Genomic DNA, 25,973 nt, shown 5'->3' on the forward strand with positions numbered 1-25,973 from the left:
GGAGGACATCATGATAAGAGCAATAAGCCAGGCACAGAAGGACAAATACCACATGACTCACTGAATCTTGCAGAGTTGGTCTCAAAGAAACAGACAAGGAAAGAGTGGTTAGCCAATGCCAGGGAGTGTAGGAGAAGAGGAACCTGAGGGTGGCTGGTCAAGTAGTACAAGGTTCTGATGGATGAGAGGAATATATTGTGGTGTCTACTGCACAGTAGGATGACTACAGTTAACAATAAGGCTCAGTATATCCCAAAATAGCTATAGGAGAGGATTCTGAATGTTCCCATCTAAAAGAAATTCTCATTTGAGGTGATCAATAGGCTAATTACACTGATTTAATCAAAACACTGTGTATGTGCCCAATGTTCAGTGCCCCCATAAATTGTGTTAAATAAAATAAAGTACAAATATTTCTCTTTTAAGTCACAGACATATGGAAAACTAAGTGACAGCTGCCAAAATGCAATATAACTTCTAATTCATGGTGGTAAGAACCACTATATTCTTAAAGTCATATTTAGGCTGGTGCCATGGCTCACTAGGCTAATCCTCTGCCTTGCAGCGCCGGCACACCGGGTTCTAGTCTTGGTTGGGGTGCTGGATTCTGTCCCGGTTGCCCCTCTTCCAGGCCAGCTCTCTGCTATGGCCCGGGAGTGCAGTGGAGTGTGGCCCAAGTGCTTGGGCCCTGCACCTGCATGGAAGACCAGGAGAAGCACCTGGCTCCTGGCTTCAGATCAGCGCAGTGCGCCGGCCACAGCGCACCAGCCGTGGCGGCCACTGGAGGGTGAACCAATGGCAAAAAGGAAGACCTTTCTCTCTGTCTCTTTCTCTCTCACTGTCCACACTGCCTGTCAAAAAAAGTCATATTTATAAAAAACATTGTTTTAGAAAATTTCTAACTCATTACAAGTGAGGAGGAGCCCTTGTTTTACATAGAGAAACAGTTTTCCCCTTCTTGAAGAGGGAAATACCATTCTTCCTGACATATCTGCTGATGTGTCCCGAACCAAACTGTTGGACTGGAGAACCCTAGGGACTTCTTGAAGATGAGTTCTTCCATCTTGCATTCTGGAGAAAGTGTTGAGTCAAATAGGGTCAGTGGCTGAAAGCTTTGCCCTCTCGGAGGCAGGAGAATCTGCAGAGAAAGAGTAATCAACTCTGAGCACACATGACTTCAACCTGGTCTGTTGGGAACAGAGAATTGGCCAGAAAGTTTCTGCCCAGATCAGAGTCCCTACGGGGAAGTCAGGTGCTCATAGGTCAGAGCCCCAGGAGGAAGATGTGCCTACTGTGCAGACAGGGAGCTGTAAATTCACTACAATCTTCCTCTGGCTCAGGGACTGATGTTTGACTCCTTCCTGCTGTCTGTGTGGGACAGAGCTTCAGTGTCCATCATCAGCCATCCCTGGAGGAGTCACACCTCTACCCAGAGACCTTCCTCCCAGAGAACCCATGCAGGTGATTCTGAGAGCCCAGCAGGCCCTGCAGGAAAGGCCCTGTGGAAAGCTGAGAATGCTTACCTGAGGTCACCTGATAGCCAATCCAGTCTATTTCAGATAGAGAGATTGATGTATTTGTTTGCTGTCATGCTGCATTATTGCCTTTATTCATGGTGTTAAAACACAGGAGTGTCCACTGAAACCAGCAACACGGGATTCCTTGTTGACAATTAGATAGTCCTAGCAGAAGCCTTTTGGAGCAGGAATTAAGAAGCACAAAACAGTTCTGATAAAATTAGACCAGGAATCCAAGAATCTTGGCAATTAAGGGGTGTAAAGAAAGAGGGTGGGAGCTGACACTGTGGTGTAGTGGCCTAAGTCTCTGTCTGCAGTGCCGTCACCCCTAATGGGTGCTGGTTCTAGTCCCAGCTGCTCCTCTTCTGATCGTGCTCCCTGTTAATGCACCTGGGAAAGCTGCAGAAGGTGGCCCAAGTCCTTGGGCCCCTGCACCCATGTGGAAGACCCAGAAGAAGCTCCTGGCTCCTGGCTTTGGATTGGCCGAGCTCCAGCCATTGCAGCCATTTGGGGAGTGAACTAGCAGATATAAGAGCTCTCTCTCTCTCTCCCTCTCACTCTCCCTTTCCCTCCTTCCCCCTGCCTCCCTCCTTCCCTCCCTCTCTCTGTGTGTGTTTGTGTGTGTGTTGTAACTCTGCTTTTCAAATAAATAAATAAAATAAAATAAAAACAAAGAGGGTGGCGGCTCTGGAGGGAAATACAGGCAATTGAGGACATTTCTGTTTTAATATTTATTTAATTTATTTGGGAGAGAAACAGAAATAGACAAAGATACAAACAAAAGAGAGAGCCATCATCCTCTAGTTCATTCTGAAAATGCATACAACAGCTAAGACTGGGCCAGGCCAAAGAAGTCACATGCCCAGAACTCAGTGTGGGTCTCCTGTGTGACTGGCAGAAAATACACGTAGCTGAGTTGTCATTGCAACCTCCTAGAGGATGTATAATCAAGACACTGGAATCAGGAGCAGAGTCACAACTCACACCCGACCAACCTGATCTGGGATGTGGGTGTCCCAGGCAGCATCTTAAATGCAGCACCAGACATCCACCTCTGCTTTTTTAATTTTTGAAATGGTGCAGATTGAGATTTTCCGGTGAGGAGACAGATTCCAACCAAGAGATTGTCTTTCAAACTGAAAACATTGCTATCTGCCATTTAATGTGTGTGTTTGTGCTTGTGTGTGTGCATGTGTGTGAGAATGTGCATGCATGTGTATATGTGTGTTTGTGCACATGTGTGTGCATGTGTGTGTGTGCATGTGTGAATGTTTGCGGGATAGTCAAGTGTGTTACCAGGTCCATAAACTGTCTTACTGCCCTACCCCTGCCTTTGCTTTGTCGATGCAGAATGTTCCTGACCTCATCCAAGCTGACAAATCATCTTGTATATATGTATATCCATCTTCTCTTCCTGTTATGTCCTACGGTGTCTCTGGGCTTTTCTATTTCTGAAGGTTGCATTGCCTCCACCATCATGTGGCATTAGTTCTTTATTCTTTACTCTTTGTCAGCTTTTCCACTCAGAGTCATGTTGGGAACTTCACATAAATGAAGTGATAACATTAGATTCATTTCTTGCTTGCTTTTTAAAAAAACTTATTTATCTGAAAGACAGAGTTACTGAGAGAGAGAGAGAGAGAGAGAGAGAGAGAGAGAGAGAATCTAGCATCGATGGGTTCACTCCCCAAACAGCTGTAATGGCCAGGGTGGACCAGGTTGAAACCAGGAGCCAGGAGCTTCTTCCAGGTCTCCTACATGGACGCAGGTGCCCAAGTACCTGGACCATCATCTGCTGCTTTCCTAGGCACATTAGGAGGGAGTTGGATCTGAAGTGGAGCAGCTGGGTCTTGAACCAGCACCCATATGGGATGCCGACATTGCAGGCCAAGGCTTAACCCCGCTACACCTCAATGCCAGGTCCTCTCTCTCCTTCTTTCTCTCTTTCAAATAAAAATGAAGAAAAATAAAAGGGTAAAAATGACCACACCAGAATAGAGTCCCATGTTTATTTGTTCATATGAGGTTTTCAAGCTGGAACTTGTGGGTGGCATTTACACTTTTTTGTAGGAAAGAACTTGATGTGGCCCGCGTGTGTCATGTCCACGTGTTGCCATATCCATGCAGCCAGGGATGAGAAGGGCATGGTATCTGTGTCTGTGTTTGTCTCTGTGTGTTTGTGTGCTTGTGTGTACCTGCTGTGAGGTGAGAACAGTGTTCAAGCTGAGTTACCTGGAATCATTATTCCAAGGTGACACTTAATGTTACTCAGACAAGAACTCAATCAACATACGGTACCTCGAAGGAATCCCGTTCTAATCACTGGTTGCCTTTTCAAACACAATGATAAAGTCTAATGGTGGATATTAGAGAATGGAGAGGGAAATATGAGCCAGGGGTGGAGAAAGCTTGTTCTGTGTTCACTAGGTTACAGTTAGGGAGAAGTAAGACATTGGTGGGTTCTATTGCATGGTAGGGCAACTAAGATAATGGAAATGCATAACGAATTTCTCTGAAACAGAACTAAAAAGTAGGAGTTTGGATGTTTTAGACCCTGAAGAAGTGCCTCATTTTTGAGTAGATAGATATATGTACCCATAGACGCACACTGATTGGACATAAAACAATGTAGGCAGGTACTCAAATGGGACCTCAAACATTTTTACATCTGTTTAAATTTTTTTTAATATTTAAAGGACTTTTTAATCTTAGAAAACTGAAGAAATACACAGAAAGAACAGTAAAAATATGTCATCTCAAAAATGTGAAAGAAAGAGTGGGGGAAAGAGGGAGGGGTTGAGAGAGAGAGGAGAAGCAGGAGGGAGGGAGGAAGGGAGGAAGGGAAATAGCATGCTATTAGAATTGTATCCATGAACTGCATTAAGTTGGTTCTCTTCATGTGAGAGTAAATAATGTTAAAAAATGAATCAGTGGGCCGGCACCGTGGTTCACTTGGTTAATCCTCTGCCTGTGGCACCAGCATCAGGTGGCCCAACTCACCTGCTCTGACACTTTTCTTAATGACGTGGTCATATACTTCATGCCTGTGCTGCTAGCTATTGGTTCATTGGCTGGGATCCTGTACTGCTACACTTAAGATCATCTCCTCCATCCGTGCAATCTCTTCTGCTCAGGGGAAGCATAAAGCATTCTCCACCTGTGCCTCTCACCTGTCCGTTGTCTCCTTATTCTATTGCACAGGTCTAGGTGTCTACCTCCCTTCTGCTGTTACCCACAACACACACTCACCTGCCATGGCCTCGGTGATGTACACTGTGGTTACCCCCATGCTGAACCCCTTCACCTACAGTCTGAGGAATAAAGACATAAAGAAGGCTTGGAAACTATCCAAGGGTCCATTGCTCTGGAACTAAGGAAGCACTGATAATTGTAGGACTCAAATGCCTGCACCAGAAATCCTGGTTCCATGACCAGATTGTGAAAGTAGAATTTTCTCCTTCATTTTGGTCTCTGGAGTTGGTGTTACTCTGATTTCCACCTGTCTAACTTGAGCAACTTGCTCTTTACGCCTTCTGCTCTCTTTGGTATCTAAACATCTTTCCTTTTCTTACTTTCCTGCTTTCCCAAAGACTTTCCAAACACAGAAACAGTTGGAATTCACCATTGTCTCATGGGATGGTAGGTTACCTTAAGAATAAGTTCTCTACACACGATGTGTTCATACTTAGTAGCTTTTTGTTTGTTTTACTGGAAAACATGTTCTGTGTTTTGCCACTCCCATAGTGAGACTACAGCTGGCAACTGAGGTCATTTATTGAGTGTAGGTTAAGAAAATCTGAGGCCGCTGTCTTTCTCCTTTATCTCCATCATTCTTGGTGTATCACTAACAGCTCTTCCTGATAGCAGGACTTAATACATCTGTGTGTTTTCTAACTGGTCATTGGCTTTGATTCTCTCCTTTAGGGTCATGTTTCTGTTTCAGATCCAAGCGTCTCCCTCAACCTGTGCACAACAGCAATCTACTCCATCATGTTCCTTAGTAGATGTGTTTATTCTCAGCTATCAATTATGAAACTATATCTATCTAATGATGAACAAAGGACTAGGGTTATTTTTAAAAGATTCATTTATTTATTTGAAAAGCAGAAATACAGTGAGAGAGAGAGATTCTTTCATCTGCTGGTTCACTCCCCAAAGAGCTGCAATGGCCGGAGCTGCGCCAATCCGAAGCTAGGAGCCAGGAGCTTCTTCCAGGTCTCCCACATGGGTAGAGCAGCCCACACACTTGGGTCATCTTCCATTGCTTTCGTAGGCCATAGGACAGAGCTGGATCGGAAGTGGAGCAGCTGGGACTCAAACCAACGCTCATATGGGATGCTGGCATTGCAGGCCAGAGGCTTAGCCCACTACGTCACAGCGCCGGCCCCACTGAGCTGGTTCTGATGTCACACCTCTGCCTGCCCTGTGCTGGCCCCAGTGCATCGGTGGAGCCGTTGTGCACAGATGTCTCTGATCTGAACGCCGGTGCATTTGGCGCGTAGGTGTCTCTGGACCCAATTGCAACTGCGTGCAGCACCCAGAACCCAGAACTGTGCCCCCAAAACAGCTGGTAGAGGAGATCTCTTCCTCCACATCCCCTGGACTGGAGGTGAATGCAGCCAACGCAAAGGAGCAGCTCTACACGACCCCACTGCCCAGGACAGGCAGAAGCCATGTCCTGCCCTGGCTCCAAGTCACAAGGCAGGGAGACAGGCTGAGGATGGAGAGATGGCACATCCGGGGGAAAGGCCCTGAGAGACGCTGTGATGTCCCCGCGTTTCCTGCTCTTCCTAATGCTGGACCTTCCTACACCCAACTTCCTGCTCCCATCAGGGTGGCCTGAGGGTCCTCAGATGAAGCCAGACCGGGGCGGCGGCGGGAGGGGGGGTCTCCTCGGGTCAGGCCTGCCGGGCCTCCCTGGCGGTGCTGGGGGCCGCGCCCCTCAGGGGGGTCAGCCACGCAGGGCGACGCCTGCTTCAGGTCGCCCACGGCCTCCTCCACGGCGCCGCCACGAGCAGAGGAGACCGCGCCGCAGCCCCGCGCCCAGCGCTGCTCCCGCCGCGGACTCCGCCTCCGAATTTGCCCCAAGTGGGTCCCTTTGCGCCGCGCGCCCTCTGACCCGGAAGCGCTAGGCGGTGGGGCCTCTCCTGGCGCGGCGCCTCCTCCCCACCAGAGCGGGCCGCCATGGGCCAGAAGCGCGGGACAGGGCAGCGCTCCTGGGCGAGGGTGAGGCGGAGGCGTTTGTTAAGGCGCCGGGGGGGGGGGGGCCGTTAGGAGCGCGGATCCGGCACGGGGCGGGGTGAGGAGTGGTCCCGGGGTAGTGGGCGGGGCCCGGGGCCTGAGGGGGGTCCTGAGCCCGGGCCTGAGGGGGTTCTGAGGAGATGGGCGGGTCCTGGGCACAGGAGCCAGGGTGAGGCCCGGGGACTGGGTGGGGGTGAGGTCCCAGCTGGGTGGTGTGCGGGGCCCCAGGCACAGGTGCAGAGGTGGGTCCAGGAGTGCTGGGCGGGGTTCCAGGCATGGGCCTTACAGAGCCCCGGTTAGTGGGTGAGGGGGGTCCTGGTGGATGGGGCAGAGGGCTTAAAGGGTCCCGGTATGGTGGGCGGGGTCCGTGTGCTGAGGGGTCCCAACTGGGTGGTGGGAGGAGCCCTGGGCGTAGGATTTACAGGATCCCAGGGTAGTGCGTAAGGGGGGGTCCTGGCTGGATGTGGCCATGGTCACAGGTATGGGGCTTAGAGGGTCCTGTGGTAGTGGGCGGGGCCCAGGGGCTTTGGATGGTTCCTGATCAGGGACCTGAGGAGATTCTAGGGGCATGGGCAGGGTCCCAGGGATTGAAGCTGAGGCTTCAATCCTAGGTGTTGGGCTTAGAGGGTCCGGGATAGTGGGCGGGGCCCCTGTACAGGGGTTGGAGAGGAGGCTGTCCCAGCATTCAGTGTGGAATCCTGGACACAGGAGCTGAGGGGAGTCCAAGGTTGATGAGTGGAGCCCGGGAACTCAGGGGTTCCTGGCTGGATGGTGGGCAGTGTTCAGGGGCCCAGGGACTCCTGGGGAGTTGAGTGGGGCCCGGACACTTGGTGAGGGTGGGCCTTAGAAATAGCAGGACTATATTTTTGCCTCCTATTTAATCCTAAAGTTGATCGGATGCGTGTCCTAACTTTTACTGAAATTGCTTTCAGAGTCTCAATTGCTTCTCTGCACTGGGGCAGGTGGCAGGGTTGTGGGGGAGCTCCTGGCTGTTGGCAGGTGGTATGCTCAGCTTCTGGCCATTGGCTCATGGTAGGCTCAGCTCCTGGCAATTAGCTGGTGGTAGACTCAGCTCTTGGCCGTTGACTGGTGGTAGGTTCAGCTCTGGAACGTTGCTGGTGGTAGGCTCAGCTCCTGGCTGTTGTCTGGTGGTAGGCTCAGCTCCTGGCCATTGGCTGGTGGTAGGTTCAGCTCCTGGCCGTTGGCTGATGGTAGGCTCAACTCCCGAACGTTGGCTGTTTCCAGAACTAGACTGTTTTCCCTTCTGAGAAAATATTGATACCCACTTTATAATGACCTTATTATGCAACCATATAGAGAGCATAATCTTTTCCTATTGCTATTCTCAGTAACTTGGTGTTTTTCACACCCATTCATCTAAAATGTCAAAGGAGGAAAAGAATAACATTTCAAGGAATTTGGAGATTTCATGCAGCCATGTCAGGATTGATGATAATCCTTGGGTTTAAGGTTTCTGTATATATAGATATACATATACATATATGTGTATGTATGTATATGTATATATATATGTATATACATATCAGTGTGATGTATTTTGATGTAGCAGTGTGAAGATTCAGGACCTCAATAGCAACCAAGTGCTACAGATTGCACAGCATGATACTCCTGTTAGAAGCAAACATTTGATCAAAGCCCCAGTTTACAGTTGCATGATGTGTGATGACAGTTGCTTGGATGAGTCTCTCAAGGTTTGGGATGCCTGTTTATCAAATTCTATGATGATGTTGCAACACTCTGAAGAGTTTTACTGTAGAGATGTGATACAGTATGACCATGGTAGCAACTGTGGAGACAGGCTATCAATAAGAGAATCAACCTTCTGAATTCAGGGGAATTGAGAACTCCACTGAAACATCAGTGTTGACATGTGGCTACTTTTATAAACAAACAGAACAAGCCAACTGGTTCTGCCCTGGAAAATATTGCATGGAGAGTTGCTATTCATTATATCAATCTTGCAAACCCAGCCAAAGATAACTGCATCTCTAAATGTCATCTATCCAATGGAATCAACATTTAAGTGCCTCAAGTTCTCTATGGAGTAAATGGAATTTCAATCAGCTATCATCCATGGAAGTTCATAGATGTTCACGGAGTTCATCCTGGGAAATAACGATGTCATTGTCCACCAGCCAATAATTGACTCCTCCTGTCCATTGCACACCTGCTACAGGGATTTTCTGAAATTCCAAGGAGATGGAAATTACTATAAAAGTTAGATTTCTGTGGGCAATGCCAGAGACTGTCATGCTTATTCAGCAACGTGTACATTCAAGATTATTGGAAAAGAGTCTATGGACTCTGTACTTTGTTATATTTGAAGATTAAAAGGAACAACAAAGTTTGAGCACAACCAGATCAAGTCAACTACAACTACCACCCTCCAACTCCAAACCCCCCCCCTCCACCAAACCAACAACAAACAAAAACCACACATCCCCATCTGCCTACAGTGGAATCCTCATGCCCTGTAGGTGAGTTCTCAGGGCTCCCCATTTCTTTCACTCACTTTAACTCAGTGCAGATCAACAGAACTTACCCTCCTGGAGAACAGAGGGGATGACTCCCCCTCATTCTTCCCTCCATTATGGTCCTGCATTTTGATCTGCTCTAGCCACGTTGTAAGGTAAAGGCTAATGAAAGCACATTGATCAGGTGGGAGAGGATCTAACTGCCTGTTCAGAAAAAAGAAGATTGTTAAAGCTGCTCTAGTGTATTAAGAGGAACCAAGTGGGGATGAAGGCAAAATACTTTAGTCACATAAGCAGGATTTGATCATGGAAAAGGGTCTTGTAATGAACCAAATAGTATTTGGTTGAGGGATGATGTGCCATTGTGCCACATCCCCTATAGGCACCATTGAGCTTCTGGGAGTCCAGTCTTCACAACTGTGAGCTTCACCAGAACCATCACAGTGGGAAGGAAACTTCCTTCTGGGATTATATTTGTGAACTAGTAGGTATGGATGGGGTGACTGGATCACAAGTGGGTGGGGGTGTGTTGGAGTATAGAGGACTAGTAACTAGATAACATAGAGGCAGAATTGTCACAGTGGGAAGGAAACTTCCTTCCAGGATTATATTTGTGAACCAGTAGGTACAGATGGGGTGACTGGATCACAAGTGGGTAGGGGTGTGTTGGAGTATAGAGGACTAGTAAATAGTGTTGTTAGGAGGAGTTGGGGATAACATAGAGGCCAAATAGAAACAGGTGGGATAACACAGGGCAATGAGCAGGTTAGGTATGATAGGAATAGAGTCTTGAAGTGCTGGGCATGGAGTCAATAAAGTCAGATACTGGGAAGTAGTGTCATTTGTCATGGAAGGAAAAAGGTGACAAAGTAAGGAGAACTGGGAGGAGAGTAGATGAGAGGATTAGAATTTGATGGGCCTGAGGCAGGGCAAGACTGAGCTGAGAGGTCATACTATGTGGAAGATCTTCTGTGGAAGATCGGGCTGGTGTGGGAGCAAGTGGGCATACAGGGCATAGTCACAGAAGGTTCAGGTTGCTATGGAGGAATGAGAGGAATTTTGAGGGTAGAGGAAGAGGAGGGTGAGGCTAGGGAGAAGGACCAGGAGGAGGATGGGGAGGGAAGGAAGGATCAGAAGGAAGGTCAGGCTGAGATGGACGAGCAGAAGGAGGGTGAGGCAAGCATCAAGGTACAGAGCAAAGGCGAGGATGGCCAGGAGGGTGAGATGGAGGAGCAGCATGAGGCCAAGATGGAGGAATAAGGAGGAGGGTGAGGCTGGAATGACAGAACAGAAGGAAGGACAGGCTGGGGGGTGGGGACAGCAGGAACTTGAGGCTGGAGTTGAACAGAAAGAGGAGATGGCTGATACAGAGAAAGAAAAGGAGGGTGAGGCTTGGGAGGAGGACAAGGAAGAGGATGAGGCTGGAGCAGAGGTTCAAAAGGAGGCTGAAGTGGAGAGGGAAGACCAGCCAGAGGGTGAGGGTGGAGTAGAGGAAAAGCACAGTGGACGGGCAGGGAGAAGCAAAAGAAGGGTGAGGCAGAGGGTCAGAAGGAGGGTGAGGCTGAGGCTGGGAGAGAGGAGCAGGAGGAGGGCGAGGTTTGGGGGCAGGATCAGAAGGCAGGCGAGGATGGCACAGAGAAGCAGCAGGATACTGAGAGTGGGGTGGGGGGCCAGGAGTAGGTTGAGGTTGGTGTACAGGTTCAATAGGAGGCTGTTGCCAACATGAGGGGACAAAAGGAGGGTGGCACTGTGGAGAAAGACTGGAGGAAAGACAAGAATGGCACAGAGAAGCAGCAGACACTGAGAGCAGGGTGGGAGAGGAGGAGGAGGTTGAGGTTGGTGTACAGCTGCAATAGGAGGCTGGCACTGACATGAGGGGACAGAAGGAGGGTGGCACTGTGGAGAAAGACGAGTAAAGGCAAGGACGGCACAGAGAAGCAGCAGACACTGAGAGCGGGGGGGGGGTCAGGGGGAGGGTGAGGTTGGTGTACAGGTGCAATGAGAGGCTTCGTCATGTTGACCAGACAGAAGGAAGGTGGCGTTGTGGAGAAAGACTGGAAGAAAGACAAAGCTTGTGGAGAGCAGTGATAGGAAGGTGGTGTCTGTGTAAAAGGCTAGGAGAAGGGTGAGGCTTTTGTGCAAGAAGTGCTAGAAGGCATTTACGAAGATCATGGCCATAAGGGAAAGAAAGGCAGAGAGGAACATCCAGAGGAGGCTGAGACTTGTGTTTAGACACAGGAGGGCGAGGCTTGTGCTTGGGAGCAGGGCTGGGCAGGGCTTATGTTTAGAGACAGAAGAAGGGCCTTGTTGGTGTTCAGCTGAGAAGGGGGATAAGGTTTGAGTGAGGAATTAGTAGCAGGATGAGACTTTTGTGGAAGCCCAGGAGGGTGAGCTGGAGGTGCAGGAGCAGGGCCAGGCTGGGGTGCAGGATCAGAGGGAGGGTGGGGCCAGTAAGGAGGAGCAGGGGAGGAAAAGGCTCATAATACTGGACCGGGAGGAGGGTCTGGGAGAAGAAAAGGAGAGTCAGACGTGTGGAGGGCACTAGGAGGAGGATGAGTCCAAGATGTAGGATCCAGGGTTTTTGCCTGGTGTGAAGGGACAGAAGGGAAGCAACAATGGTTTGGCTGACTTGGATAGTTGGGCTGGAGTGGAGGGTCCGGAGGAGGATAAGGCCAGTATGGAAAAGCAGGTTGGTAAGGCTCAAATACAGAGCTAGTGGAGTCAGGCTGGGGTGGAACCAGACAGGTGGGGCCAGGCTACAGGATCAGGAGGGTCAGGCCGGTGGGAAGCTAAGAAATAAGGGGGAAGACAGCATTGGGAGGCAAGAATTATTTGAGGCTTATCTGTCGTGTTGATAGGAGAGGCTCCTAACAGTCAGAACCAGTGACTGGTAAGGGCCAAGGCTACAGGTGCTTTTATAGGCCAGCCCGTGTCACAGTGTCCCTTATGACATGCACATGCCCCACCCACCTGGGCAGTGAGTAGCCCCATCAGGGAAATGGTTCCATGGCATAGGTTCAATAGGAATCAAGGGAAACAGGACAGAGAAGAAATGGGTCTATATGATAGTCCTTCTTCCAGGTCTCCCATATGGGTGCAGGGGCACAAGGACTTGGGCCATCTTCCACTACTTTCCCAGGCCATAGCAGAAAGCTGGATTGGAAGAGGAGCAGCCGGGACTAGAACTGGCACCCATATGGGATGCTGGCACCACAGGCAGAGGATTAACCTACTGCACCACAGCACTGGCCCCAAGCTAACTCATTTTCTAAAGTCCTTTCACAACACTTATATCTCCACGTGAATATGAGGTAACCAGAGTTGCTATGTCCCTTTCATTAGTGTGCAAGATGGGAGAAACCAGAGGGGGACTTCGGGGCCGGTTGTTGGTGATAAGCAATGGGATGAGAACTTGCGCCAAAAGAGATGTATAGGAGTGCTCCCAAAAATTCAATCCAACCTTATCTCCTTATCAGAATCAGGAGGACAAGGATAGAAAATAAGAGAAAGATAGGGATGATAGCAGCATTGGGGGGGGGTCCCCTCACACTTCCAGCTCGCTCAGTGTGGGCAGAATGACTAACATCTAACATTCTGATTCAGAGCACAACTTAATAAATATAAATTTCATAAGTTCAACTTTGGATTATAGTGGTTCTTCCCCCCAAACCCACATTCCCACCCCCAAAACCATCCCACCTCCACTCCCTCTCCCATCACATGTTAGATTCATTGTTAAATATTTTTATATACAGAAGAAAAACTATATACGAAGTAAATATTTCAACGGTTTGCACCCACACAGACACTCAAAGTATAAAGTACTGTTTGAAGACCAGTCCTACAGTTAATTCTCACAGTACAACTCATTAAGGACAGAAGTCCTTCATGGGGAGCAAGTGCACAGTGACCCCTGTTGTTTATTTAACAATTGGCACTCTTCTTTGAGGTCAGTGATCACCTGAGGCTCTTGTCATGAGCTGCCAAGGCTATGGAAGCCTCTTGAGTTCACAAACTCTGACATTATTTAGACCAAGCCATAATCAAAGTGGAAGTTCTCTCCTCCTTTCAGAGAAAGGTACCTCCTTCTTTGATGGCCCCTTCATTCCACCGGGATCTCCCTCACAGAGTTCTTTCATGTAGCTCATTTTTTGCCACAGTGTCTTGGCTTTCCATGCCTGAAATGCTCAGAGCACAACTTTTCTGCAGCATAGTTGTCAGCCCTTGTGACTCTATATTTCCTCCTCCTGGGGCCCAGAACCCTAGGAACATAACTGATAGGAAGGCACACATCTGAGTGTGTGCACTGTTGAGTCCACTACCTGAGATGAGTACCCCATGTTGGTTGACCTTTGGTGTTTTTTTTTTTAACTTGGCAGTGGCTTCTTTACTCCCTGAATCTCTTCTACACAGAATATTTACAAACTAGGATGTGTGCAGCAACTTTGCCACCAAAAAAGAGGTCAGGCATTGGGAGCACTGCTGAGATGCAGGCCGGCACAGGGAGGGGTTCCTGAGGAGGGCCCAGGCCTGGCAGGGCCCAGGCAGGTCCATGGCCACCTCAGGTCAGGTTGGTCATGGGGAAACCTGGCTGCTTGATGGCCCACAGCAGGTGGATGGCTGTGCTCTCTGATTCACCTGCAGCCTCTGATGGTTGTGCCTCTGTCTCTGCACCTCCTCCTCCAGGGCAGCCCTGTCAGGCTTCTGTAGGTTCTCCTGCAGCTTCCTGAGCATGGACTCCAGGTGCAACATCTTCTCTGACAGCCTCCCAGGCTCTCACTCTGCGTTGGGCTTTGGGGTTCCCTTGAGGTCTCTGCTCTCTAGGATGGGCTGTCCCTCCTGAGACAGTGACTCCACAATGGAGTAGCAAGTAGAGGTGATCTGTGAGACAGACTGCCACTCATCCCCCATGGTCTTGCTGCCTGTCTCCTACATGATCTTGCTGATGGAGCTTCTCAGACAAGGTTTGTGACATGAAGTAGGACCTCAGCTCAGGGGCTGGGTCATCCTTGTCCTGGCCACCACAATCTAGCTGTCAGGTGCCAGCAAGGAGACATTCCCCATCCAGGGTGAGCCAGGCAGCTCTGGTAGCCAGGAAGACAAAGGTATACACACTTCGTGCATTTCATAGACACAAATTTAGAAACATAGTGATTCTTCCCACCTGCACTCCCATCCTTCTTCCTCCTCCCTCTACTATTCCCATTATTATTCTGTTTTTGATAATAAGCATTCCAATTGGAACAGCATGATCTCTCATTGTGGTTTTCTAAAAAAATTAGTTATTTGATATTCTTAAGATGGTGGAATAGGGAAGGACATACCGCTTTAGGCTAGGAAAAAACAGTAGCCAAAAAGTGGAGGAAGGGCATTCACATGAGAAGAGTTGGAGAGAAATCTGCAAGGAAAATTCTACAACAGGAAGAGGGATGCCGTGGATCCACATGGAAGGTGCAGATGTACCCAACATATAACCCCTGCAGCTAAGAGCTGGAGGAAGTGATAGCTTTGGAGAGCAAGGTGAGAGCAGACTGCAGGAACCCGTGCCATAGGTGATACAGCTGGAGTGACAGCTTGGTGTGAATGTGGCTTGGAGTTCAAACAGGGACAGTGTACCCCCCAACACAACAAAAATGGGCACATTTCTCTCTCCCCATCCCCCAACAATGGCACCTGGCAGCCAGCTGGGAGAGGGCACCATCTTGACAGAAGTAGTGGCTGTGGCAGCTTGGGTGCACTCACTGGGTAATGGATGGGGAAAAGCCACTATTCTGAAATCAGTAGCAGCTGTGGTGGCTCTTGTGTGTGCCAAGCAACACACAGGGAGAAGTTGCCATTTTCAAATGAGTCATGGCTGTATTGGCTGTTGTGCATACGTGTGATCCAGGGATTTTACCAGAGGGAAAAACCCACATTTCCCATTGATTTTCAGTCTAGCTAAGAGGACTGAGAGGGGTTGGGTACTCAGGTGGGATTGTGAGCAGCAGATCCTCTGCCCCCATGACCATGGGAACCTTGTGTACAAAGACTGTGGGAGTCCTGTGACTACATGTTAGGGCACAGACTGTAACTGGGTCTCTGAGCAATCACTGAGTGTGGTGCCAAGGGCTCAGAGCTCCCTGACTGCTGGCCTGGGTCATGATAGGGTCCATGTTCACATGAGGACTGCACAGATCCTTTATGTGTTTCGCGTGGCAGTGCAGGCGAGTGCTGCACCCACTGTGGGCTAAACCGGGGCATTGACCACCTTGGAAGAGAGGAGGTGAGGGTTTTATTATGCCAACAGGGGTGATCAGATCCTCTTCCTGCTGAAAAGAGGAGATCTACTGCGCTCCTCTGAACTCTTGCCACTCTTTGTGCACTTGCAGAGTTCTGAGACCCCACCTAATATATGCCACTAGGTATTTACTGAAGGATCAGACACTCAACTAAGACACAGAGGCATGGTTCAAAGACAAAATCCATCAGAGGAGAAAACAGTAATTTCGACTCTCGGCAGTTCCAAGATGGCAGAATAGGGAGGGATCTTACTGATCTAGTCCAGGAGAATATGGTTTCATAAAAGTGGAGATAATGTAGTCTCAGGGAAGAGTTATGGGAAAAACAGCTGAGGAAACACTTCCAAAATGAGAGGGACAAGGCTTGCAGTGTGGGCACCCACAGCTTGGGACTCCAGCAGCCAAGAGCCTAGAAAACGAGTGCCTCCAGTGGTCACCTTTGTCCTACAGGGGGTCAATGAGAATGGAGTCACTGACATTGGTGCTTTCTTTGTCACATGAAATGCCAAGTGTCTTAGGGTTGGTTCTGAGCTAAGGGTCCCCCGGTGCTTGGGGCCCCACATGTAAGGCTCTCACTGGGGCATGGCGCGCTCTCCTCTTTCTCTGTGTGAGATCCCGAGGGTGGCTCTGTGGTGTTTACCCAGAGAGCGGCAAGCATGGTTGCCAGGATCCACCTCCCCCAAGAAATCCTCCTGTGGAACACACACCATACACAGAGAGCCGGACTGGAAGAGGTGCAACCAAGACAGAATCTGGCACCCTGACTGGGACTAGAACCTGGAGTACCAGCGCCACAGGTGGAGGATTAGCCAAGTGAGCTGTGGCACCAGCTGAGAAAGAACTTCTAAGATCAATCCCTTCACAATAGCTACAAAACAATCAAATACCTTAGAATAAACTTAACCAAGGGTGGCAAAGATCTCTAGATAATAATTACAAAACCGGCCGGTGCCGCGGCTCACTAGGCTAATCCTCCACCTTGCGGCGCCGGCACACCGGGTTCTAATCCCGGTCGGGGTGCCGGTTCTGTCCCGGCTGCCCCTCTTCCAGGCCAGCTCTCTGCTGTGGCCAGGGAGTGCAGTGGAGGATGGCCCAAGTGCTTGGGCCCTGCACCCCATGGGAGACCAGGATAGGTACCTGGCTCCTGCCATCGGATCAGTGTGGTGTGCTGGCCGCAGCGCGCCAGCCACGGCAGCCATTGGAGGGTGAACCAACGGCAAAGGAAGACCTTTCTCTCTGTCTCTCTCTCTCACTGTCCACTCTGCCTGTCAAAAAAAAAAACAAAACAAAAAAAAATTACAAAACCTTAAAGAAAGAAATCTCCCATCATCATGGGATTGAAAGAGTCAATATCATCAAAATGTCCATTCTCCCAAAAGCAATTTATAGAGTCAATGTGATACCAATCAAAATACCAAAGATATTCTCTCAAATCTTGAAAAAATGCTGAAATTCATATGGAGGCACAGGAGACCTCAAATAGCTAAAGCAATCTTGTACAACAAAAACAAAGCCAGAGGCATCACAATACCAGATTTCAAGATGTACTACAGGGCAGTTATAATCAAAACAGCATGGTACTGGTACAGAAACAGATGGATAGACCAATGGAAAAGAATAGAAACACCAGAAATCAATCCAAACATCCACATCCAACTTCTATTTGAACAAGGAGCTAAAACCATTTCCTAAAGCAAGGACAGTCTATTCAACAAATGGTGCTGAGAAAACTGGATTTCCACATGCAGAAGCATGAAGCAAGACCCCTACCTTACACCTTACACAAAAATCGACTCAATAGGGATTAAAGATCTAAGCCTATGACTGATACCATCAAATTAGTAGAGAACATCAGAGAATCCCTGCAAGATATTGGCACAGGAGAAGATTTTTTGGAAAAGACCCCAGAGGCACAGACATTCAAAGCCAAAATTAACAATTGGGATTACATCAAATTGAGAAGTTTCTGTACTGCAAAAGAAACAGTCAGGAAAGTGAAGAAGCAACCGACTGGGAAAAATATTTGCAAATTATGCAACCGATAAAGAATTAACAACTAGAATCTACAAAGAGATCAAGAAATTCCACAACAACAAAACAACCCAATAAAGAGAGGGGCCAAGGACCTAAATAGACATTTTTCAAAAGAGGAAATCCAAACTACCAACAGACACATGAAAAAATGGTTAGGATCCCTAGCCACCAAGGAAATGCAAGTCAAAACCACAATGAGGTTTCACCTCACCCTGGTTAGAATAGCTTACATATAGAAATCAACTAACAACAGATGCTGGTGAAGAGGTGGGAAAATGGCACACTAATGCACTGTTGGTGGGAATGCAAACTGATAAAGCCACTATGGAAGACAGTTTGGAGATTCCTCAGCAACCTACCACACAACCCAGTCATCCCACTCCTTGGAATCTACACAAAGAATTTAAATTGGCAAATCAGAAAGCTCTCTGCACCTCAAAGTTTATTGCAGCTTAATTCACAATAGCTAGGATATGGAATCAACATAAGTGCCCATCAACAGAAGACTGGATAAAGAAATAATGGGATAAGTAATCTATAAAATACTACACAGTGGTTAAAAAAATAAAATTTGGCCAGTGCCATGGTTCAATAGGCTAATCCTCTGCCTGTGGCGCTGGCACAGCAGGTTCTAGTCCCAGTCGGAGCACCGGATTCTGTCCAGATTGCTCCTCTTCCAGTCCAGTTCTCTGCTGTGGCCCAGAGTGCAGAGGAGGATGGCCCAAGTTTTTGGGCCCTGCACCTGCATGGGAGACCAGGAGAGGCACCTGGCTCCTGGCTTCAGATCAGCACAGTGTGCTGCCTGCAGCGGCCATTGGAGTGTGAACCAATGGAAAAAGGAAGACCTTTCTCTCTTTCTCTCTCTTACTGTCCACTCTGCCTGTCAAAGAAAGAAAGAAAGAAAGAAAGAAAGAAAGAAAGAAAGAAAGAAAGAAAGAAAGGAAAGAGAGGAAAGAAAGGAAAGAAAGAAAGAAAGAAAGGAAGGAAGAAAGAAAGGAAGAAAGAAAGGAAGAAAGAAAGGAAGAAAGAAAGGAAGAAAGAAAGAAAGAAAGGAAGGAAGGAAGGAAGGAAGGAAGAAAGAAAGAAAGAAAGAAAGAAAGAAAGGAAGAAAGAAAGAAAGAAAGAAAGAAAGAAAGAAAGAAAGAAAGAAAGAAAGAAAGAAAGAAATCCGGTCATTTGCAGCATAATGGAGGAATCTGGAAAACATCATTCTGAATGAAATAAGGCAGTCCCTAGTCCCAAAGGGACAAATATGTGTTCTCCCTGATCTGTGACAGCTAACTGAGCACTTAAAAGGAAACTTGTAGAAGTGAAAGTGACACTATATGAAACAATGACTTGATCAGCCCTTGTCCGGACTGAAGAGGAACAGCTTACTATTTTATTCTTTTCAGTATTTTCCTTTTCTACTTAATACCATTGGTTGAACTTTTTAATTAACACACATTTAATCTTAGGTGTTTAACTGAAAACTGATCCCTGTTAAGTATAAGAGTGGGAAGAAGAGAGGGAGGAGATGTACAGTTTGGCACATGCTCAGTCAGACTTACCCCTAATGGTAGAACTAGAAACATTCCATGGGACTCCAAATCCCATTAAGATGGCATGTACCAATACCATGCACACAACATACACATACAAACTACACACCATCACAGTACACAAGCACACACGTGTGCACTTCATGGTTCTTTGGGCCTCAGAACCCCTCTTACTGATGTCACACTGCATCCTGGGCTGGGGGCCTCCAGCCCCTCCCCCAGCCTGGCCAGGGACCACCTCTGGCAGGCTCTCTGGCCACCTGGCCTCCACCCTGGATGCTGCCTTGGCACCCCATGGACCTCAGTGGGCTCATCCTGTTGAGTGCTTGCCGTGAACCTCTTGGAATCCCATTCTGGGATTCTAGGGCCGTCTCAGAGACTGATTGCTATGGGGTTGGGGCCCAGTGTCTCTCGGTCACATCTCTGCCCCATTTTGGACCCTGGTTTTCATCTTCCTGGCTGGGAGGATGGGGGAGGGCTCTGTCCTGTCTCAGTGGGAGGGGCCAGCACCTGGTCAGCTACTCTCACAGGTGTGTTCCCCCTGCTCAGGTTTGGGGGACCCAGTGTGGCCCCACCAGGGCACATCCTGGCCTCTACCCACTCCTGGGAGTGGCCTCAGCCACCTGCTATCCATTCCCTCCTGCTGCATTGGCAGCCTCTTCCCTCACTGTCCAACACCCTTGTAACATGGCATCAGGATGGTCACCCTAAGTCAAGCTGGCTGTACCTGTCCACCCCTCAGCCACTCTCACCACCCCTGCCTCTACCGCCTGGGGCAGCCCTGCCCTCCCATCTTCCACCCCCCACTGAGAAACAGCTCTTCAGCTCAGCATCAGCTCCTCAGAGGCTCCCCCCACCCCTGGGTCCTAGAATCGCTAACTCACCACAATTGCAATCAGATCTGGATGGCGAAGTCCAACCAAACACTTCTCACTCAGCAAAGACTGACTTGAGAAGTGAGGAGGGGACCTGTGAGGTCACATGGAACCTAAGGTGCCTCACAGAGCATGCGACCCCACAACCATGGCAATGCTCCCACGGTGGTAGGGGGATGGGAATGGCTCTGACCTGGCTGGGGTGGGGGTGGGTGAGAAGCTGTGGGATGGATCTCCCAAGTCACTCCTGAATCTGGTTCACAGCTCTGGGTTATTTTTAAAAAAGATTTATTTATTTATTTTGAAAGTAAGAGTTATTCAGAGAGAGGAGAGGCAGAGAGAGAGAGAGAGACAGAGGTCTTCTATGTGATGGTTCACTCCCCAATTAGCCACAATGCCTGGAGCTGCCTTGATCCTAAGCCAGGAGCCAACTGTTTTTCCCCAATCTCCCATGTGGGTGCAAGGGCCCAAGGATTTGGGCCATCTTCTACTGCTTTCCCAGGCCATAGCAGAGAGCTGGATTGGAAGAGGGGCAGCTGGGACTACAACTGGTGCCCATATGGGATGCCGACACAGTAGGTGGAAGATTAACTTACTGCACCACGGTGGCGCTGGCCTCCCAGCCCTGGGTTTTGATAGGAAACTTGAACAGCCCACAGGCATGCTCACAGCATGCTCACTCTGCCACAGCCTTCTCAAGGCCTCTGATCTTAAGTTCTGGAGGTTTCCCAAGGGTGGGCATTTGGGGCAGAGATTATGATGCCCTGGCATCCTATGCTGGGAGGTGGAGTATTTGGTTGAAGTCTGGGCTCCACTTTTGATTCCAGCCTCCTGGGAGTGCAGACCCCCTGTGACAGGTGGTCTGGGCCACCCCCGTCAAGGACCTGGATTGCATTGCCAGCTCCTGGCTTCAGCCTGGCCCTGTCCTGGCTGTCACAGGCATCTGTGAAGTGAACTAGCAGATGGGACGTCTCTGTCTCTCTTGCTGCTCTCATATAAAATAACCTATTTTTAAAAGATCTGGTTCCCGTTTGTAGGTCTCTCAGCAATGCCACCCCTGAAGCTGCCTGCAGCCAGGTGATGTGTCTGTGTCTGGCACTGCTGCCCAGGGCCCACGGTGGCTGGGGTCTGCTGTCCATCTGCCTGTGACTCTGAGAAGCCTGCATGCAGCTGTGCACACAGCACAGCTTCCCGTGCCTGTCTGCACACTGCACACTGCTGCACACACCCGGGTACACACCGTTCACACACAGGCAGAACTACCAAATACACACAAGACTCCCCACCCCTGTACACATGCCTGAGCACACACTCCCATCTGCCAAACCACAGCATGGACCAGAGTAAACCCCGACAAGGCTTGGAACCTGGCAGAGCTGTCTGTGGCTCGGGTGAAGGCCCCGGATTGATGAGATTAGCAGCCACATGAGGTCCCCAGCTCAGCCAAAACCGGGGGCAGAAGCCGACAATGGAGGACACGCAGTAGTCTCCCCATCTGCAGCAAATCCTGGGGACCTGCAGACTGGGAGGTGGATGGGGTGCTGGGGGAGGGGGTTTATGAACCTTGTCTCAGGCACCTGCCTGTTTCATCATCTGTGACATAAGGGACAATGGGTGGTGGTCTCGGCCCCCCGGGGGGCACAGCTGTCAACCTCATGTCCTGCCTGCCACCCGAGCTTGGACCCATGACTGCTGCCCCCTGCCCCAGCCTTACCCAGTCCCACGGCTCCAGACCAGGGCTGGCACCTGCTCCCTCCCTGCTCCCTGTGCAGGCTGAGACAAAGCTCTGTGTACCTGTGGCCCCTTCGGGGCTCAATGTCTCATTGTTGCCATGACAGAAGCCACCTTTGGTGACCAGGAAGAGGCCCAGGTGTCAGAGGGCTGAGCTCAGCTCCACAGCATGCTCAAGGGGACCTGGGAGAGGGGGCCACACCCACAGAAGCAGCAGAAGGTGCAAGCACCCTGTTCTTTTTTTTAAACTTTTATTTAATGAATATAAATTTCCAAAGTACAGCTTATGGATTACAATGTCTTCCCCCCCCATAACTTCCCTCCCACCCACAACCCTCTCCTCTCCCACTCTCTCTCTCCACTTCCATACACATAAAGATTCATTTTCAATTCTCTTTATATACAGATCAGTTTAGCATATATTAAATAAAGATTTTAACAGTTTGCACCCACACAAAGTGAAAAATACTGTTTGAGTACTAGTTATAGCATTAAATCACAATGCACAGCACATTAAGGACCGAGATCCTACATGAGGAGTAAGTGCACAGTGACTCCTGTTGTTGACTTAAGAAATTGATACTCTTGTTTATGGCATCAGTAATCACCCTAGGCTCTTGTCATGAGTTGCCAAGGCTATGGAAGCCTTTTGAGTTCACCGACTCTGATCATATTTAGACAAGGTCATAGTCAAAGTGGAAGTTCTCTTCTCCCTTCAGAGAAAGGTACCTCTTTCTTTGATGACCTGTTCTTTCCACTGGGATCTCACTCATGGAGATCTTTCATTTAGGTCTTTTTTTTTTTGACAGAGTGTCTTGGCTTTCCATGCCTGAAATACTCTCATGGGCTTTTTAGCCGGATCCACATGCCTTAAGGGCTGATTCTGAGGCCAGAGTGCTGTTTAGGATGTCTGCCATTCTATGAGTCTGCTGTGTATCTCGTTTCCCATATTGGATCATTCTCTCCCTTTTTTATTCTATCGGTTAGTATTTGCAGACACTAGTCTTGTTTATGTGATACCTTTGACTCTTACTCCTATCATTATGACCAATTGTGAACTGAATTTGATCACTTAGACTAGTGAGATGGCATTGGTACATGCCACCTTGATGAGATTGAATTGGAATCCCTGGCATGTTTCTAACTACCATTTGGGGCAAGTCAGCTTGAGCATGTCCCAAGTTGTACATCTCTTCCCTCTCTTATTCCCACTCTTATATTTAACAGGGATCACTTTTCAGTTAAGTTTCAACACTTCAGAATAACTGTGTATTAATTACAGAATTCAACCAATATTATTAAGTAGAACAAACAAAAAAATACTAAGAGGGATAACGTATTAAGTTATTCATCAACAGTCAGGGCAAGGGCTGATCAAGTCACCATTTCTCATAGTGTTCATTTCACTTTAATAGGTTTTCTTTTTGGTGCTCAGTTAGCTATTGCCGATCAGGGAGAACATATGATATTTGTCCCTTTGGGACTGGCTTATTTCACTCAGCATAATGTTTTCCAGATTCCTCCATTTTGTTGCAAATGACCAGATTTCATTGTTTTTTACTGCCTGTATAGTATTCTATAGAGTACATATCCCATAATTTCTTTATCCAGTCTACTGTTGATGGGCATTTAGGTTGATTCCAGGTCTTAGCTATTGTGAATTGAGCTGCAATAAACAATAAGGTGAGACCATTTTTTTGTTTGCCAAATTAATTTCCTTTGGGTAAATTCCAAGGAGTGGGATGGCTGGGTTGTATGGTAGGGTTATATTTAGGTTTCTGAGGAATCTCCAGACTGACTTCCATAGTGGCTTTACCAGTTTGCATTCCCACCAACAGTGGGTTAGTGTCCCTTTTTCCCCACATCCTCTCCAGCATCTGTTGTTGGTAGATTTCTGAATGTAAGCCATTCTCACTGGGACAAGGTGAAACCTCATTTTTTTTGATTTGCATTTCTCTGATTGCTAGTGATCTTGAACATTTTTTCATGTGTCTGTTGGCCATTTGGATTTCCTCTTAAGTGGGTTGTTTGTTTTGTTGTTGTGGAGTTTCTTGATCTCTTTGTAGATTCTGATTATTAATCCTTTATCTGTAGCGTAGTTTGCAATATTTTTTCCCATTCTGTCGGTAAGCACCCTGTTCTGTACAGCACTGCTCCCTTGCCCCCACCAGGGCACTCAGATTGCAGCTAGCCAGGGAGGCCCTTCCCTGCAGAGCCATCAGCTCAGGCTGCCCAGGGCTCCTACTGCAGATGAGCCAAGGGTCCCGTCACCATCAGCCTGAGGCAGGGCACTGGGCCTGAGCCTACCCTGTGCAGGCCCAAGATGCCCCCGACCCCCAAACAGGCTCATTGCAGACAAGCAGCAGGGCTGTTAAAAAGGTTTTGCTGGAACCCATGACCAAGCCACTAGGCATCCGGGGGACAAGAGGGCCAGTGGCCAGGCAGCCCAGCAGTTAAGGGATGGGGGCCGCACCAGAGCACCCCAAGTCCACAGGTGGTGGTAGAGCAGACGCTGGCTGTTCACACCTTCAGGAAATTGTTCACTCCTTCAGGAAATCATCTCCCCTAGGGACACCTGTACTTCCTGGAGATGGTTCAGGACCCGCTCACCATGTAAACACCAGGACACAGCCAAGAGGAAGATGGCCAGCAGGCGGGACCCTGCCCCAGCAGGAAGCAGGAGCAGCAGCTTTAAAATGAGCAGTGCTGTCACCCATGTCAGGGATTGACCCACACAGGTTCAGGCAGCCATGTGGCACAGCTCTGTGCTGTCCTCCAGGGGGCGTCTGAAGCTTCTGAGCACCTGCTTAGTTCAGCTAGACACACACACACACACACACACACAGGCCCAAGAGCCTGATCATGTTCTAACTCACTAATGTCTCCACCAAGGGTGTAGAAGAAGGGGGCATGGTGCCAGCTTGCTGGGTTGGCCCCACGGGAGTTCAGCTGTGGGGAGAAGTGGGGAGCAGATGAGCACACAGCTGCCTGCACCTCATGGATCTCGTCTCTGACAGGAGAGAGCTCTGAGACCAGCTCTTATTGCACAGTCTCTCTGGGCAGCGGCATGCGGTCTTCCCTCCCTGCATTCTCATAGCATGCGGACTTCCTTCTGGGCGGGCTTGTGGGTGCCATGCTCCAACTCATTGATATCTTCACTGAGGGTGTTGAAGGATGACACCCCAAACGTTGGGGTGGGGGTGGAGGGCTGGGCAGTGGGCAGCACCCTAGCTGCAGCACTGGACTGGATAAGGGCCCTTGTAGAGGTTCCCAAGGGATGACAGTAGAAAGGGCAGCAAAACTGTTCAGCCTGTGAAGGAAGCATCACAGAGCAGCTATGGTCATGGGGAGCAGAGGAGGAGTCTGTTACAGGGGCTGGGGAAGGGGCACACCAGAAGCCAGGCAGCTCAGAGGTGCAGGGGCTCACTGGTTCCCGGGCACTTCATGAGCAGCATGGCCCAGGGGGGCCTCTCCCACAACCCCTGAGCCAGCCTTGTCGACCATTCATTCAACCAGCCAGAATCTCTTGTAGGTTTTTTAAAAAATATTTATTTAGTTATTTGAAAGTCAGAGTTACACATAGAGAAGGAGAGGCATAGAGAAATAGAGAGAGAGAGAGACAGAGAACTATTCCATCTGTTGGTTCACTCCCCAATTGGCCTCAATGGCTGGAACTGCACTGATCTAAAGCCAGGAGCCAGGAGCTTCTTCTGCATCTCCCACACGGTTGCAGAGGCCAAAGGACCTGGGCCATCTTCTACTGCTTTCTCAGGCCACAGCAGAGAGCTGAATCAGAAGAGCAGCCAGGACTCGAACTGGCGCCCATATGGGAGGCTGGCACTGCAGGCAGTGGCTTTACCCGCTATGTCACAGTGTCAGCCCCCACCTTGTAGGTTTGGGCTGGGGGACCTGTGGCACTGGCCTGAGCCCAGGCCTTCCTTATTGCTGCCAGCACTCTGGGAAGTGGCCTCAGCCACACAGGCTACATGGCGTCTGCACGAATGAACCTCGAACACGTGCTCAGATGTGAAACACAAAAGGGCACCTGTTGCGTGAGCCCACTGGTGTGCAGTGCCTAGGGTGGCAAGTCTACAGGTAGAGGACGGGGATGATGAGTGCCAGGAACTCACAAGGGTTGCAGGGGTGAGGGTGGGGGGCATGAATGCCAATGGGCACAGGACTTCCTTTTAGAGCAGAACGTTCTGGAACTTGAAAGAGGTGGTGGCTGCACAGCACTGTGAAGGCACCAGATGGCAATGGA

The 25,973-nt window shown here is 49.2% G+C and overlaps 1 pseudogene; it reads right to left on the bottom strand.

The window, feature by feature from the left end:
* Positions 1-6,323: 6,323 nt before the first annotated feature.
* LOC133749277 (lysosomal alpha-mannosidase-like) overlaps positions 6,324-25,973 on the bottom strand; it is a 54,100-nt pseudogene continuing 34,450 nt past the window's right edge.

This window comes from Lepus europaeus, chromosome 20 (assembly GCF_033115175.1).
Source record: "Lepus europaeus isolate LE1 chromosome 20, mLepTim1.pri, whole genome shotgun sequence".
Lineage (NCBI taxonomy): Eukaryota > Metazoa > Chordata > Mammalia > Lagomorpha > Leporidae > Lepus > Lepus europaeus.